The sequence below is a fragment of the Heptranchias perlo genome, chromosome 20, assembly GCF_035084215.1.
Source record: "Heptranchias perlo isolate sHepPer1 chromosome 20, sHepPer1.hap1, whole genome shotgun sequence".
NCBI classification, from domain to species: Eukaryota; Metazoa; Chordata; class Chondrichthyes; order Hexanchiformes; family Hexanchidae; genus Heptranchias; species Heptranchias perlo.
The window spans coordinates 29,618,556-29,624,555 of NC_090344.1; the positions used below are offsets into that span (position 1 = coordinate 29,618,556).

Here is a 6,000-nt window from a genome sequence, read left to right on the forward strand (position 1 = left end):
GGCGAATGTCGCACAATTCACGCGATCGTATGAATGGAGAATGAAAATAATCCAAAACGAACCGGAAATCGAACCCCGGTTTCTCACGTGATAAATGAGAATTCTATCACCGAAACAGCAAAGTCAGCACATTAACAAGCTGCAAGTTTCCAGTTGGAAACCTGTCTGAGAGAACAAAGTGTCACAGATCTCGTGTGATAACCCTACGCATTCTGATTTATCGCTGTGCATGATCGATGTTTGCCGCTGCGATGGCCGAGTGGTTAAGGCGTTGGACTTGAAATCCAATGGGGTTTCCCTGCACAGGTTCGAATCCTGTTCGCAGCGCTACTTTTTAAAGTTTGCTCAGTGTTCAAATTAATATGAACTTGAACGAACGGACCTTGTTCGCTCCCTCACAGAGGTGCTCCATCGCCAACGACGCTTTTAACTCGGAGCCCAATGATCTCTTGCAAAATTGCAAGACACGTGAAGGAATCTCTCCCAAGCTCCATTCTAAATTCTGCTCGTTCGCAGAACTTGACATTTATACAATTTATTTCTATGTTTTAATCTCTCCCTGTCTCTGTCTCTTGACTTTGCCTGTTTTCTCCTGATGGACTTCTCAGGCATCGTGAACAGCGAAGAATGATGGAACCTGCAACACCAGCAGAGAAGGGTAAAGATGGAAAGACTGAGACGGTAGGAAAAGAAAAGGTGCAACCCAGCTGATGAATTCGTAATCAATGTCCACACATTTATGTTTCTTCCCCTCACAATGAAAAAATCAGCAATTTGAGTACAGTACACTTATGATAGAGTGTATAATATGCGGATGTTGAGACCGACAATCGAACCTTTGCCGTGGTGATGAAAGCGCCGAATCCTAAACACTAAACCCCAAGGAAACGCTGAAAATTCTTTGCTGCGAACAAGCAGAGCAACGCGGCCTTTCCGACTTGGCCCTTTGTAATTCAGGTCATTTTCCTGCCAGACAAACTGCTCGCACAAAATGGCATTTTCTGTTCGAAATAATATCGGGACAGAAGTGATGTTCAGGCAATGACATCACCAAGTGCAAGTAGGCATGTACATGAAATGGAAAGTGAGGTAAAATACGACCACAAGCTGCTGATGGACATGATTCCGTTTCCAAAATTCACGCACTGAATACAGCTCCTGGGAAAGCTGCAAGGTCACGCAGGTCCATCGTGAATCATTTGAAGCAACTGACAGTTTAAAGTGGCATCTCCTGCTGCTTCTGTGGGGAGTGAGAGAGAGGCACTGTCGGTATTTGCGTGCAGTTTGATTTTGCACAGAACTGCACAGAGAAACAGCAAATATACCGGGGCTGTGAGATGTTCTATATTATTCATATTTAGCCACAGGAATATCCGCAGTCAGAAGCTGAAAAGAAGGAGAGATAAGAGGCCTGAGAATAAACACAGAGCTGAATGAATTATGACAGAGCGAAAGAAAAACAAATGTCATCAGTTCCACTTTCTCTCGTGCGCAATCTTGGGAGCTCCCCAATGGCCTGGTGGTGAGAATTCTGTACTCTCACCGCCGCGAGGTTCGATTCCCAGTTGGGGAATTAATTTTAAAAAGAGTTATGAACTTATTGAATTAATTACATGAAGTTAATTAAATCCTGTTCGTAGTTGAATCCCTGTTTTAAGCACCATGAATCAATCGATAACTTTCTATTTCAGACTGAAGGCGATGTTGACGTGGTTACCGAGAGACAGTCAAAACTTTAATCAGATTTTTATGCTTTGAATGTGATGATTTTTTTTCATTTTATAGACTGCATCTTAAGAGTGGGATTAAAAACGCAGTGGAGTCGTTGTTAAATTTAACATTAACTGGCAATTGTCGCTGTTTATCACAGGAGCGCCCGAACTGGTTCTCCGATCAAGATGAAAGTAACGCAACGAGGAACATCTGATACAACACGAAAGGCATCGGGCTATGACAAAAATCCCCACCGTTTTGCTTTTCCAAAATAAAGGGTGTGAAATTTATTCTCTGAACATAGGAACAGTCTGGTCTCACTCACTACAGAAATCTCCATGTCACAGCGAACCAGCTCTCCTGCTGCGAATGCGGCCTCCCTTCGGGCCTTTCGGGGGCTTGTCTGTCAAGGAGAATTGTAATTACCGTGAAGCCAATGTTCCATTCCTTTATATGATTCATGTGCCTGATTTCCGACCGCAGGGTAAGTGGTGGAATATCAGCCCTGCTCAGCTGGCAATGATTCCGGTACATTTTCTTGATTCCAAAACATGCGTTCAAACCCTGGTACTTTGAGGCGATGAATCCTGAGGAAAAATAAAATAAGGGCTCGAACAATCAAACTTTCACACTAACGGATAACACCGCCGAGAACAGGTGAAGAGATCACCTGCTAAACCAATAATTCACTGGGCTAAACTTTGAGATTGCAGCGACCAATATAAAAACTGTCTACAGTCAGTGAAAAATGAATGTTTCAAGCTTGTAGGAGTGAAAATCCAACCAGCCAGTCTTCACTCTTAAACCAGCAACTATGAAGAAAAACATGCCGGAGAAATACTCGATTTCCGTGCGGTGACACTGGGCCAGAGTAAAGTTCATTCAATATAATTGCCGAGTGGCTGGAGGGTGGATTTGGAACTCCTGACCGATTGCACCACGCATTTTCCAGATCTGCTTGGATCACCAATCCCTTCAGTTCATCACTTAGAGGGACAATTCGATTCTTGGTTTCTTTTTCCTGACGATTGATGAAATTTTACAAATTGGAAGCGATCAATATCAAATGTAAACACGCCACCGACATGCTCACAGATGCAAAGCGGCCACACTCTGCTTCAGTGAGATGAAAGTCAAGAGCGATTTCACGGTCGAATGCAATGGCGAACACAATTCATTCAATGAAAGTTCAGGTCGTTGAGGTGCCTTTAAAGTCCTGATTGTTTCTATTGAACTTCTTCCCAAAGCATTTGAGATTCACGTGGGACGATTTGGGGACGTTATTTTCTTTTGTGCAAAAGTTTCAACTGCATTTTAAGATCAAAATTCCTGGGACGACAGTTGTTCACAATTTATCGGTGCTGGGACCACGGTTGTTCACAATTTATCGATGCTGGCACATCTGTTGTTCACAATATATCAGTGATGGGGCCACTGTTATTAACACTTTATCAGTGGTGGGACCACTGTTGTTCACAATTTATCGGTGCTGGGACCACTTTTGTTCAAAATTTATATTCAAGATTTGGACACGGGAATCGGAAGTACAATTTCAAAATTTAGGGAGGACACCTAATTGCGAGCTGTCGTTAATACAAAGAAAAATGCGAATCATAAAGGAAGACATCAGTAAATTTGCAGAATGGGCGTGTAAATGGCAAATTAATTGCAATATTTATTGCATACTCCCTTGCCTTTTTGCCCCCCCCCCCACTAAATGCATTACCTCACACTTCTTCAGATTGAATTGCATTTGCCACTTTTCTTTCCACCTTTCTGCTCGATGGATATTTTCCTGCAGTCGACAGCTTTCCTCCTCACTCTCAACCACAGGAACAATTTTTGTATCATCTGCAAATTTCTTCATCATGCCCCCTACATTTAAGTCTGGATCAATGAACTATTCCATGAAAAGCAGGGACCTCGTACGAAGCCGCATGGAACCCCACTCGAAACAGCCTTCCAGTCACAAAAGCACCCGTCGACCACAACCGCTTGCTTCCTGCTGCTCAGCCAATTTTGGATTCAACTTGCCAATGTCCTTTGGATCCAATGGGCTTTTACATTTTTGACAAATCTGCCCTGTAGGACTTTTTCAAAAGCCTCGTTAAAATCCATGTTGACTACATCAATCGCGATACCCTCATCGATCCTCCTTGATACCTCCTCAAATAATTCAATTCAAACGACCACCCCTTAACAAATCCACGCTGACTGTCCTTGATTAATCCGTGCCTTTCTAAATGACGATTCATACTTCAGCTCGAGTTCAGGCCGACTGGCCTGTATTAACTCGATCGATCCCTTTCTCCCTTTTTCAACAATGGTACAACGTGAGCAATCCTTAAATCCTCCTGCACGACACCTTTTGCCAGGGTGGATTGGAAAATGATGGTTTGAGCCTCCGCTATTTCCTTCCTTGCTTCAGTTAACAACCTGGGATATATTTCATCTGGGCCTGGAGATTCAGGTCGAGCGATTTGAGGACTTCTTTTTCCTCTTTGCAAACGTTTGTCCCGCATGTCAAGATCACAAGTCTTGGTCCAAATTCGGACTACTTCCGGCTTTGAACCTCAAATCGTGAATTATACCCCGATGCCAACGAGCCCAGAAACAAGAACGTGTCCTTAAATTAACGTGTTACAGACACATTCTCTGAGAGGTCTGTCTGTGGAATGAAAGGACGTTTTTGAACAGTCACTCTGTTATCCGTTTCCTCCTGAAACCTGAATAAATACGAACACCACATTGTTGTTTTGTCGCTTTATTCCATAAATTAGGTAAAATAATGAGCTGCACAAGGCGCTGCTGGGAGTTGAACCCAGAATCTCCTGTTTACTAGACAGATGCTTTAACCAACTAAGCCACAGCACCAATTGATGACATGTTTCCCCCACCTCCTCACTAATATCTACCAGCGACACTTCACTGTTGGGGGTTCAGGCCGTTTTGTCTCTGTCCATTTCGCTTGTCCGTTCACCTGTGCATCCCGGCACTGACTGCATTTCTCGCTGAGTTTATCTTTGTGTATCCTTCAGTGAGTTGATACATGGATGATTATGTGTGACTGTATTTGTGACATTAAATAAATCAGGGCTTCAGACAATTCTCGCTCTGACATTGGAGAACTATTGAGCCGAACTTCACAGCGGAGTGTTGTTTATTGTGGTGCTGAAACTAAAAAATCGTGAGAGGAGCAAAAAGGGAAAAGGAGAAAAACTTATGAGGGAAAATGAGGACAACTCTCAAGGTTTTTACGAGTATATTAAAAACAAGGACATATAAGGTAGGCAAACTTAGTGGGAGGATAGAAGATTGGGAATTCTTCAAAAGACAGCAAAAAGTAACTAAAGGATTGATTAAGAAAGGGAAGTTAGATTATGAAAAGAAATTAGCAAAAAATATAAAAACAGATAGCAAGAGTTTCTATAGTTATATAAAAAGAAAAAGGGTGGCTAAGGCAAACGTAGGTCCCTTAGAGGATGAGACCGGGAAATTAATGGTGGGAAACATGGAGATGGCAAAAATGGTGAACAAATATTTTGTTTCAGTCTTTACAGTAGAGGACACTAAGAATATCCCAACACTGGACAAACAGGGGACTCAACGGGGGGAGGAGCTAAATACGATTAAAATCACTCAGGAGATGGTACTCAGTAAAATAATGGAACTCAAAGCGGATAAATCCCCTGGACCTGATGGCTTCCATCCTAGGGTCTTGAGGGAAGTGGCAGTAGGGATTGTGGATGCTTTGGTGATAGTTTTCCAAATTTCCCTGGACTCAGGAGAGGTCCCGGCAGATTGGAAAACTGCTAATGTAACACCGTTATTTAAAAAGGGTAGTAGGCAGAAGGCTGGAAATTATAGGCCAGTTAGCTTAACATCTGTGGTGGGTAAAATTTTGGAGTCTATTATTAAGGAGACAGTAACGGAACATTTAGATAAGCATAATTTAATAGGACAAAGTCAGCATGGCTTTATGAAGGGGAAGTCATGTCTGACAAATTTGCTTGAGTTCTTTGAGGATATAACGTACAGGGTGGATAAAGGGAAACCAGTGGACATAGTGTATTTAGACTTCCAGAAGGCATTCGACAAGGTGCCACATAAAAGATTATAACTTAAGATAAAAAAATCACGGGATTGGGGGTAACATTCTGGCATTGGTGGAGGATTGGTTATCGAACAGGAAGCAGAGAGTTGGGATAAATGGTTCATTTTCGGACTGGCAACCGGTAACCAGTGGTGTTCCACAGGGGTCGGTGCTGGGTCCCCAACTCTTTACAA

The 6,000-nt window shown here is 42.7% G+C and overlaps 2 non-coding genes across 2 annotated transcripts; one reads left to right on the plus strand and one right to left on the minus strand.

Annotated features, from left to right (window-relative positions):
- Positions 1 to 245: 245 nt before the first annotated feature.
- On the plus strand, positions 246 to 327 carry trnas-uga (transfer RNA serine (anticodon UGA)). The gene has a single exon. It is a non-coding gene; the product is annotated as a tRNA-Ser (tRNA).
- Positions 328 to 4,513: 4,186 nt separating this feature from the next.
- trnat-agu (transfer RNA threonine (anticodon AGU)) lies at positions 4,514 to 4,587 on the minus strand. The gene has a single exon. It is a non-coding gene; the product is annotated as a tRNA-Thr (tRNA).
- Positions 4,588 to 6,000: the final 1,413 nt, after the last annotated feature.